We start from the raw sequence: 12,556 nt of genomic DNA, 5'->3' as shown, positions 1-12,556 counted from the left end.
AAAAGTCTGAGGCTGGCATTTTTCTGCTTTTGTGGTGCCCAGATGCACACATGCTGAGATGGGTGCACATCCACGCAGGACGCGGCAAAGTTACCAACAGAAATGTTTTTTGCAATTGAGCGTTAAATTGACAAACAAATCCGTATGTTTGTGAAACAGTACGGTGTATAAATAAACTGATGTTCCAGTCTGTAAACAGGTTCTCTCTCTCACACACACACACAGGACTGGTATATACATCTCTGTGCATGCACCAGTATCAACTTTATCCTTTTGCACAGCACACAGGCACACCCAATAATTTGGTCGTTTCAGATTACAGGATCGTTTTGCCATCTGAGCAGGTGGCCAATTCACTTGCGAGCACCTCGCAATTTAAACATTTATACCACATTCGGCCCCATCGTCTCGAACAGAAGGGAGCTATGAAGACACCGCAATTGGGGTGGAATGACTGCCAAAGTGTTTTTGCAGTTTAACACATCGGCTTTCGCGAGACCAATATTATTCATAATAAAGGTTTCTGGGTTAGATCGTGTGACTATAATTGCGTCGTTAACCCACCACCACCCGACACAGACAATTAGTCACGTTTGTCACGTAAACCAAACGTGCCGATTAGTTACTACTTCAGCGTTGAAGAGTAAAGCCATTTACAATATCGAGTACGACGTTTCGCTGGTGATTAAAACAAGCTCCGTCAGGCGATTTGCCAGGATTGTGAAGAAGTCTTCCTGTTTCCGGTTTTGCACACCGCACAATGAACCCGGCTGCCCACGTCACGGCTTACATGGTCGCCCCCAACACCAACACGCCCAAGCATGGTGAAGCGCAGTCAAATAAAGTCCACGACTGAAACGCTCTGGGCAGACCTTCATCCAGCAGTTGATCAACAAGGGTTGTATATTTATATCACAATTGCCACTTTTTCAACATCTTGCCTACAAAGTCCCATGAGTCTTATTGCTATGATGCGTTATTTAATTCCAGGATGTCGCTTTGCTTTGGATAAGGAGCAGCAACTGACTATGTGTAGGTTTTGCGGTTGTTGCTGGATAGTTATACGACGTGTTTTGTTGCTTCAACAGGTTCAACGTTACACTACACGGGCTGGACGCTTCTTCAGGAACTAAATATTCAGTTCTTCGGCTCCAGAAAAGCTCCCAGCAACGTGGAGTGTAATGTCATAACGCCATTTGGCACATGGAATAACAAGTGACACAAAATTGAAAACACGTTGGAGAGCTGTACAGCACCAACTTTTCTACCTACGTGGCTTTACCGAAAGAATCAAAGAGTGTGGATTCCTGCAGTCACGAAAGCTTCAAGTCAAGATAGCACCAACCTCATCATCAGACCAAAGACACATTCTCAGCTGTACCATTGTGGCACAAGTGAACGTTTTGTTGACAACACTCGTTATTTTTTTACTTGTAAATGTTGCTGTATTCACATTTCCCGGTGCATGGTATGTACCCGACTATTAGACAACAGAGTGTTTTAATTGTTTGGTGCGATTCGAAAATATTTTGCCTTTTTTGGGAAAATCTGAACTCCTGCTGTGCCAAAAAGCATGCACGATGAGCACTGGAACAAAATAATTATCCATCATAGAGGTTTTTGGGTTAGATCGCGTTAATATACATTTGTCGCTAAACCCGCCACCACCCGACACAGCCAATTAGTAAGGTGCGTCACGTAAATTCCTTTCCAATTCCTTTCTAGTTCAGCACACCCGGTGTTACTTAATGGTAAACATTATGGTAATAGCTGTATTTCATAAAGCAATAATTACAAAGCTGCATGTTACTGGCAATGCAGCAATCAGGTAATTTATTCATTTGGAGGCCATAAAACCATTCTAAAATTATGTACGAGATAACTAAGATCGCCACTACTAAGTTAATCACTCACGTCTGCATAACTGATCATAACACCGTGCTATTATTTGTACATAGAATCCTGTTACTGCGTTTATGTAGTTATTTCTCTCATCAGCAACTAAAATTGTAGCCGAAATCCATAAAAACATCCATGACCAGAGTATGAATCCTTGCAGTCACGAAAGCTTCAAATCTAGAATCAGTTATTTTAAAACACATTGTGACATTTACTAAAATACAAAATGAATACTTGAATATCACATACTGTGGATATAAAATAAAAACGATCTCACACACGCAACTAACTTACCATATCAAGCGGTCAGCACAGAGTGTATAGGACAAGATGGTGGCCTATGTTCAATTCCCAACCATGGTTAACACCAGTGATGAGCGATATCTAAACCGGTCTTGGACCCCCTCATTCAACCGACACTGACCAGCATGGTGAAGTATGGTTTAACTGCCCCCCCACGACAAAGGGAAGCCTTCATTCTATAAAGATGTTTTGTTTGACCAGGTAAGGCCCAGTGAGCCATATAGCTCTTTTCAAGAAGTGACCTGGCCACAAACGATAGCTCAACAAAGTGGCTTATCACGTGGGAAATTATAGCAAACAAATACTCTAAGCACTTGTTTCTAAATGTAGAGGGGAAAACCGGAGGACCCAACAAAAAAATCCACGTGACCACGGATAGAACATGCAAATTCCAAATATACAGCAGGCATCAGAGTTGGGATTGAACCTATGACCTCCTGTGTACCTGATGAGGTAGTTAACATCTTGCCACCACAGTGCATTCAACAGTGGGATTCACAACGGCTGAAAAATATAATTATTAAGTTTCAATATAGCTCGTATTTTTTTAAGACAATGTCTAAGAAACGTTGTCTTCACACTTCACACAGACAATACACCGGCTATGTTTGTGCAAGAAAAGTATGACCGTCATTCAACAAACTATTGCAGAGAAGGCCACAGCATTTCTAGAAGTAAGGGGTGGTGATTTCATAGGAACACCTGCGGAGGGATTGACATAACAGGGCGACGTTGGGTGACAGACAAGCCATAACACAGCGGGATTTAATCCAAGCACTTGTGCAACTGAAATGTCATTGCAAATCTCAGATAACCGTGCATATGCATGTGTGCGTGCGTGTGGGTGTATTTTGAGGTGCTCGCAAACCACACTTGCCTGACCGTCTGTTATACCAGCGGTAGTCGCTAAACCATCAATGGGGCCGTTTCGAATTTACCTCCAGGTCTCACAATCCATCACGCCTAGGCAGGCCTCCTGTTACAGGCCATGGGGGAATCTTTGTCTCTCAATTGTACATTGATCCGCATAGCCCACCTGTGAGAGGTGGTCTCCCAGAATCCAAACACTATCCATGCTCAAACCTGCTTAGCTTCCGGACCCTTTGACCTGGGTTCAATTCCTGGCCAAAGGTGACATAAGTGGGCAAGTGATATGACAAGCTCTCCTGGTTCTACCAGAGCTTGACTCGGGCTTAAACAAGTACTTGTGTGTGGTGTGCATACATTTCAGTGCCAGCCATACAGATGTTCATGGAGCTGGCCACAACTACCCCTTCATGTGCTGTGCCGGTCGTGTTTTTTTTATTATTGTGTGTTGCTGATAAAACTTGCGGTCTGTATGACTCTGTAGAAGTCCTTGCACTGGCTTTTGTCATTGCGTGCATGAGCACAACATCTATAAACCAACGTTCTAATGTATTCCTTAGTGACTCCAGAGCCGAACGCGTTTTTCTTTTGCTCAGTAAATGCGCGTACAAAGAGACGTACACACGCACAATGGGCCGCTCTTGCCAATGTCCATTTGAAAGCAAAGTATAAACTTTGAATATAATGGGTGACTGCATTTCTGGATAGTGTGCAAGGTCCCCCATCTATTCAACTGGTGAGAGTGAAGCCAAGCAGATGTAGTCTTGCTAAACGTGCGTACAAGACGCTTTATATCACGTTTATTTGCTAAACACAAGGTCACCAGCTTACCACGTGCGGTTTTTCGTCAGTCCGCTGCTGGACAAGTAGGGGCCTCCCCACACCACATGGGTCATCAGGGGCATTCCACCATACTTTACCACGCTGGTCAGTAAGAGGTTGGTGAATACCCCGGAGCATAAACAGGGGGCCATAGAAGTACAGTACAACAGCGATTGTTACCGCACTGCACTCTGCTGCTCACCACATAGCCCAAAAGCCTATAGCAACCTACTGTGCATGATGGCTGTCCATCCAGGCACCTAAACTAGCTGCTTCACGTCTGAGATCTGATGAAATAGGACACATTCCAGGTGATTTGGTCATAGGCGTAGGTCTTACGAGCCCCTGCGTAATCCACAGTGGCATCTGCCACAACCTCAACACAGTAGCGGCTTGGCAGCTGCCTTCTGAAGACAGAACGTTGGTCCTAAGCCAAAAATGGGAGCCTGAAGTTGTCCGTGGAATGTTGAATTCCTGCAATTTCAGGCAAGCTGAGATCACTGGACCAAAAGAGAAGCTGATAGAGGATGATGATGATGATGATGATTGCGAGTGTGCGTTGAAAACGTATACGGTTTGGCAAGAGACCAGGTTCATGGGGGAGCTTTACACCGCCACAGCTTAGTGCATTTAACGCATTCCATAACTGACACTTGTTAACGAAACAGGCGTATCCGTGCAAAAGAGCACCGGTAAGTGTTTTTGAGTCAATATTGGTGAGAACATGTGCACACATGTTTGTTTGTGGGTGGGGGGGGGGAACGATCACAAATACAGGCGATAGAGAAACGTTTGGACTGTTGGCTGTGTGAGTCGAGAAAGAAAAAAAAACCCGTAAAAAACAAAGTTTTTCACTATAAATCCTTTATATGCGTGGCATCGGGGCGGCTAGAGTCCTCTCGTCCTCTGGCTTGAGATGGCTGCCACCTATGGGTCAGATGATTGTCTGCCACCATTAAGAAATTGGTACAACGAGTCTGTGTGCAAAATGTTAGCTCGATTGGATCACGGGAAGTGGGTTAAAAAACGACCGAAAGATTTGCACGGTCGTAAGCAAGCAAGCAAGCAGACGTCCGCGTGGACGGCGGCCCTCGTATTGAGTCAGAGGGCCGCCGTCCACAAGGATGTCCGAAGAAGCGATGGATGGACCGAATAAAGGAAGACATGAAGACGGTCAACGCATCCCCTGAAGATGCCCTGGACCAAGCCAAATGGAGAAGACAATGCCGAAAAGCGGACCCTGCGCCACAGCGGGAACAATGCGAGGAAGAAGAAGAAGTAAGCAAGCAAGCAAGCACGCAAGCAAGCAAGTGAACTTAATATAAAGGATTTTAAAAACGTTTCTGTTTTTCATGATTCGTCCTCCATTATGAAGCTCATTTTGGTTAATAATTCCTGCGTTTTAATGTTAAATTGGGACCTTGCACGATACCGTTCTGGGTAACCATAAAAAAATATATATATAACAAACAATATTAGAAAAATACCCTTTCCGAGGTGATTTGTTTAACGAAAATAAACAAGATGGATAGCATGATCAAGCATAGCAATAACGCACAGTCCTTAGTCAATCTACTGCTCGATGAAAGCCTCGCTATACTGTGTTGTTCATGGTGGGGAGGGGGGGGGGGTTGGGCTTGACCATGCTTAACAGGAGGTCGTGGGTTAGATCCCAACCCTGACGATGCCTATATTTGGAGTTTGCCCTTTCTCCCCGTGGTCACGTGGACTTTTCTCTGGGTCCCAGCGGTTTTTCTCTCGACATTTAGAACCCACATGCGTTTCGAGTATTTTGGCTGCTGTACATTTCCAACGTTATAAGCCACTTCCTTGAGCTATCGTTTGCGGCCAAGCCACTTCTGAAAAACATCTATATGGCTCAGTGGGCCTGACCTGTTAAAATAAAAATAAAAAAAACTGTTGCCTAATAAATAACAAATGTGAGTTTCTGAAGGATGAGGGCCCAGGACCGGTTCAGATGTTCGCTGTGGCCCACAATCGATTGCAGATCTCAGCAGACTTACAGCGTAGTAATCAAGCACAAAGTTACACAGGAAAACGAAACTACCATTCAGCAAGCGTGAATCAATACTTATTCCTGCATTGGGCGCTTAGAATATATGATACATATTCACGACCTTTGATATCAATGTAAACATAAACGTTTCTTATAACCCTCCCCTTCTGGGTAAGCATTTCTTCACAATGAGAAGGCTTCGCAATTTCTGAGTGAGACCTCCAAAACGTCAAGCTACCAAAAATACGAAAACTATGTCACGTTTAACAAATTGGCAAAAGTAACAAAAAAATTATTGACCCAGCAAATTGCTGTGCATGCGGAATAACGCAAAGCACCATTAAAATAATACGGATAGTGTTGGACAAAAAAAAACCCAAAGCCCCTAGCCCATTGTTTGAGTTCATACACGGATAAAAAAGGCAGCTAATCCATTTGCTGAATGCTCAGCAGATGAGTCATTGCGCAAGCCCCGTGCACTGTGAAAAGATTCACAAGGAAAACCCTTATGGTGAGAGGCAGGGGAATAGCCTTTGTTTAAATATCGAAATAACTCAACGCATTCGTCAATAACTCTGTGGCCTTAGGGGGAAATTAGACAATAGGCGACGTTTTGGGCAATGAGCCTTCTTCGAAACACATTCGGGTGTTTGGTTTATTATAATTGTGTATCACCAAATAATGTTCATATCGAGACCACAGCAAAAGAACTGACTTGCTGCGAAACATTTTCTGAAGTCATGTCATCATCGCCGTCATCATCATTATCATCATCATCATCAGGTGCCATCTGATCCTAAGGTTGGCAAAAGTGTTCTTCCGAAGCTTCACTATTTTCTGCTTCCCTCTTCATCTGCAGCGCTCTGATGTCAACCTCCCTGTCTTGTCGCTCCTCCACATTCTTCGTGGTCTAGCTCTACACCTTATGTGGTTTAGAGAAGAGTGCATGGATGCAGCTAACCAGACGGTGTGTCATGCAGGACAATACGAAACTCACACAAGGAGTATATCCTATAGCCACAACCCCTCCACTCCCACCCTCCCCCCCCATTTAGCCTGCAAGGGCAATTGCTGTTTGCAAACACCCAATAAGGTCAGCATAGCACACGAGGGTGTTGGAGACTTGGGGACTACGTCTTTGTCTGACCATACAAGGCACAAAATGTAAAGCCGAGTCAGCCGAAGCAAAGAGCAACACCACAAATGAGATGTTTGGCTTCATTAACAAGATCGATGGAGCTTCAGCTTACAAAACGTAAACGTGACTAAATTATCAGCTTATCTATGTATACAGGAGGAGCATTGGCGTGGTGTAATGATTAGCACGCAGGACTTGTCATCCGGGAGCAGCAGTTTAAGTTTCAAGAGTTTATTTTATTTTACGTAGCCAGTTTCCTGGTTGTTTTAGATGGGAGATTCGTTGTGCTTGAGCACAGCAACAACAAATGAAAGACAAAAACAAAAATAACTGAACACATAAAGGTGTCAGTTTTGTACCAGTTTAAAGGGTAAAAACCTACTACTAAATTATAATATCCTTGTGAATAATTTAATTTAGAACACATAGATATGTAAAACACGTCCAAAACGATTAAATGCATACTGTCCAATCCAAAGATCTACTGGAAACTGACTGGGATGACAGAGATTCTAATTGTAAATGCAGATGAGATCATTTTTTTGTCGTTGAGATAATTATCGCATGCAAAAACGATTTCCCCAAAATGTTCCATTCACCTGTTTGGATCATTGCATACAAGTCCCGAGGCCAGGGCATGCTTGCGATGGGCAGAAAAGAGAGACAGGAAAAAAAAAGGAACACGAGACGCCTACAGAGCTGATCACCATCTATATTATAATACAATAAAGTCACGCAAACCTCAGAACAGCAATTACTGTAATCCTCCTCGCAGTCGTTAGACAACCGTGTCATCTAAACGTCAAAAATAACGATTGGATAATTATTGTTTTGCGAGTTTGTTGTTGCTGTTTCTCCTCCTCTTTGGCCCACCTTCCATAAGACACGCAAGGCACAGGCAGGGATAGAAATGAAGAACACCAATTCACAGGCTTGGCAAGTAGCCAGATAAATGCTCACCCCTCCCTCTCCATCCGTAATATTAATTTGACACCTGGCAACGCTGCTACCGTTCCAGCTCACGCCAGCATCAGTGTCAGTCTTATTTTGTTTACATTTCAACTGCCAAGATGTTGTCTCGGTTAAATATATATTTTTGTAATATGATTAGCTTTGTAAACAAAAAGTTACTTGCGCATTTATAGACGGTGGGAAATGTAGAATCACACACACACGCTCACACACACACACGCCACGATTCTCTCAATCAATCAAAGAACCTTGAGAGAAAGGTCTGGTTCGTGAGGAGGACCTCGAGACGTCAGATCAAATACTTGGTGAAGTTGTCAACATTTAGCACGGTTGACAACGTACGGTGACTTTACCGAAAAAAACCTAAGAGTATGAATCCTTGCAGTCACGAAAGCTTCAAATCTAGAGGTGCAAAGGAAGTTGAACATACAGATATACAACGTGACAATTGTCACGATTTGGGGTCATGATTCATGAGTAATGTGTATATGTCATGTTTGTTGTGTCTCAATTGCTATTGATCTATCTAATTTTGATTGGCTTCATCTTCTTGGTTCTTTCGGTAAAGTCACGTAGAATGGAAATAATAAAATAATAAAAATAAAACATAATAATTCTCACGACGTTTCGGCCACAACGCAAGCAGCTGTCCTCAGGTGAAGAACAGGTCTGTCAGAAAGACATTCTACGTGACTTTACCGAAAGAACCAAGAAGATGAATCCCTGCAGTCACGAAAGCTTTAAATCGAAATTTTTTATTGGCTTTCTGGATTTTCTGTCACGTCTGTATTGTCCATCTCAATCGCATATCACCGACCTCCAACGCTCTCATCTCATTTGTCCCATTTGTAACCTCGCGAGCATCTACTCTCTTTCGTATCGTCCGTCTCATTTCTGTTCCCTGCCTTGTTTGTTCCGTTCGCCGAAATACACACTCGCATACAGTTACATAGATCATAACACGTGATTTGATGCACTGCCATTAGCGAGGAAAAACATTAGATAGATGAATTGATGCAGTGCGACACGCCCAATGCAGCGCGTATGTGTGCGTGATACGCGTTCAAATAAAGTAAACCAATCGCTCGGAGGTTGACACATCTTTCATTTCAGCCCCTGACATTCCTAAAAATCAATCACGCTTGAAGTGCATAAAAATTATATACACGCACATGCGCACCATTTCCCCCGTGGTTTTAAACGCCAGTTCTACAAAATAACACACTCGGCGTAATTGGAGGTCAGAGGTGGGCATCACGACTGACATTTTAATAGCGTGCTATTAACATACCTCTTCCTCAAAAATCAGGACCAACTATTAAGCGAGTCTGGTCTGGATTTCACTTCAACCTGAGTCTGCGTTTGGGCACAATTACAGCGCAGGGCTTACGTAAGAATTTCAAACATTTAGTGGCGGCAGGGTGACTTTGGGGAATAATCCCTGATACCAGGGCTCTGTGTTCTGTCTGGCTGGGTTCCTGAGCTCCGCTATGGCTTACGGTGGCATTAATTACATTGAAGCACACGTCACCGTCACTCACTTATCGTTGGTGTTATGCTGACACGGCTAAGTACAAAGTGTGCAGCACAGGATTGGGCGTTCACGTAACTCTGCGATGCATTTTCGGGTCGTAGTGCATTTTTTTCGGCACGGTGTCTGACGTTTCACTCCATGTACTCGATGCTTCTTCGTTTGTTAAACCCCCCAAAAACACAGCTCTACTGCACAGCCACAAAAACTTACTCAGAAGTAGCATTCAAATAGGATATTGCCACTGAGGAAAGAAGCCAAATCAACATCTATACCATAACTGCGAAAAAGGCGACTTTTCTACCAAAAAAAAATTGTGTGGAGTAAAATCCAATTAATTCTGCAAAGTAAAAAAACACGATGTAAGTCGACTTTTAACCAATGACTAAACATATCGGCTTTGTAATCATCTTGCGAGGCTAGATATTAAATCTCAACATTATACTGTCAAATCTTACTTTTCCTCCAAATAGCATCGTCATAGCTCAACTTCTGACATTCATCCAGAAACCAAAAATCAGAAAACAGCTATCAATAAGAAAAAATGTAGACTCTGCACTTAACGTAAATATAGTTAAGAGTGCAAGCGTACGGCATACGCATGTAATACGAGTGTAAAGCCCATTGACAATCAAATGTAACACATTACTTGCCAGGAGTTCATTCACCATTGGAACCTCCTTTGCCAGTAGCAAAATATGATAATTGTTTTTTTACCCTTTTATCTGGCAACAAAACTGACACCTTTTTTTACAAGGAGTCATGTTTGCATTGACCACAATACCTGCGGTCGGAATGCAAACAAAAAACACAACTCTGATCATGTATTCACTGTCCTTGAAATTGATTGGTCCACACCCGAGACAGCTTTCCTTAGAGCCCAGTCTCACATGGTGTTGGACCAGATGACGCCAAAAGGCGCCGGAGTTTATTCAACCCCCAGTGTTTTTACGGGTTTAATAACAACAACAAAACCTGTAATAATAACAACACAATAGAATTATATTAAGTACAGTAATGTTAAAAAGTAGTTTCATAAGGCACATGCAACAATTTTAGGAGAGATTACCCAAACAACATATCTTGTTGTATGCATTTTAAATGGGGCTCGTAATTGTGCTGGACGATTGTAAATTATAAGAGTGGATATGCAACGACACGGCCAATAGTCCAACTTCCCATAAACTATAAATCATGAGTTTTCAACAGACTCAGTATCGATTTGAAATTCGTGGAGTGCTCTGCACGAACAAACATACAAGCGTGACAGTAATAATAATAATGAATACAGACGAGCTGATAATTATTATACAGATTGTAGGATCATGCTTCATTAAACAAAATGTAAGCAATAATACGTGAAGGCAGCTTAAATATTCCAGATGTTTAATGCATGCCTTTAATACATCACAGCAGAGGTCGCAACCGGGTACCCGATACCTGTACCCTACCCGATACCCGGCTACCCGTACCCGGCCGCACCAGGGTCGCAAACGGCTACCCGTACCCGTACCCGGCTGGGTACGGGTAGCCGGGTATCGGGTAGGGTACGGGTATAGGGTACCCGGTTGCGACCTCTGCTGTGATGTATTAAAGGCATGCATTAGGCCGTGAGTCACTGGTGAGTAGCCGTTTGTCACTCATTTCGGGTAGGGTACGGGTAGGGAACGGCTACCCGTACCCGGCCGGGTACGGGTACCGGTACCCATTTGCGACCCTGGTGCGGCCGGGTATGGGTAAGGAATCAAAACCCGTTTGCGACCTCTGCATCACAGCCTCTCAGCGGCATGGATGCCACACACGTCTTACTACGGGCACAAAATATGCTCGAGATAAAAAAAAGTATGGAACTAAGTGTATCGTAATAACGGCTAATTGAAGCTCTCCGGTCGATGTCAAACCCGGAATAATCTGAGTCTGTGCAATGACGGGGCGTTCAAATGGTTCATGCCAGACCTCAAAAGAGGAGCACCCAATCGAAATTCCTAGCCGTGCGCGCACATTCGTGGGCAGTCTGCGGTGTACAAATGATGTCTGCGGGGAAAGAAAAAAAAGAGACACGTTCACCAAAAATTTAATGTAAGTATCTTTAAAATAAATAATGTGATGGGAAGAATTTCATTCCGTACTCTTCCCCCCAAAAACAGCTCCGTTGCATTTAATTAGAAATTTCCCAACAAGTGATTTCTATTTGATGGAGAAAATACTGTTCTGCTCTAAAGAAAAGTAACTAAATGTGCAAGACATTTCAGACAGCTGAATCAATAGGTCTCAGGGTGGATGGCTATATGTTTTTCTGTGTCTGTCTTGGGCTAACCTTAGCACTTGTGTAAATATTAACTTCCTCAAGTCAACTTTCGAAAGTCTACAGCCCTTTTTCGTTTGACAGTTTTTATTACACAAACCCTGTGGGATAGTCTGTGGAAACTCTTCAGATAAAACACAAACTACTGTTGTTGTGTCCTGTATGTAACCTCCCATCGTGCGCTGCCAAAGGACCTGCGTTGCATTATGGGGAAACGTGATGGGCTCATGTATGTTTCTTTACCATTTTACAATACAACAGCGTTGCAGCGGCTCACTCACTGCGCTATAAATAAATCCAGTGACTTGAGTTTGATTCCTGTTCACGGCTACCGTTAGTAGCGAGTGATATCCGAACCAACATCTTCTGAAACCTGCGCTGACTTGCGTGGTGAAGTATGCTCATACAATACCGACGACTTGAAGCGAGGGTCACCGTTATCCAGCAGTGGAATTCACAAAGGAATGTAAACTATAGATAGAGTATCTCTTCGTTATTATGTGTTATTGTCCAGATTCTAAGTGGATTATTTATTACATTGCTGGATCGTAAGAGGTGGTGGCGTCTTGGGGGGGGGGGGGCCTTTATCCAGCAGTGGATTGACCATGGCTGATGATGATCATTATTAGACCACATGACGATGCACAGCAAAGTAACTTAACATTCCCCATCAGGTCTTCCTGAATGACGAACGTTTCCTGC

At 43.3% G+C, this 12,556-nt stretch overlaps 1 pseudogene; it reads right to left on the bottom strand.

Moving 5' to 3' along the window:
* The window catches only part of LOC133354565 (PDZ and LIM domain protein 3-like), a 127,271-nt pseudogene that overhangs the window by 18,550 nt on the left and 96,165 nt on the right, over positions 1–12,556 (bottom strand).

The sequence above is a fragment of the Lethenteron reissneri genome, chromosome 47 (assembly GCF_015708825.2).
Source record: "Lethenteron reissneri isolate LAM-NWPU_2019-01 chromosome 47, ASM1570882v1, whole genome shotgun sequence".
Lineage (NCBI taxonomy): Eukaryota > Metazoa > Chordata > Hyperoartia > Petromyzontiformes > Petromyzontidae > Lethenteron > Lethenteron reissneri.
Note: the sequence above shows the minus strand (reverse complement) of the source record. Positions and strands in the feature narration are given on the sequence as shown.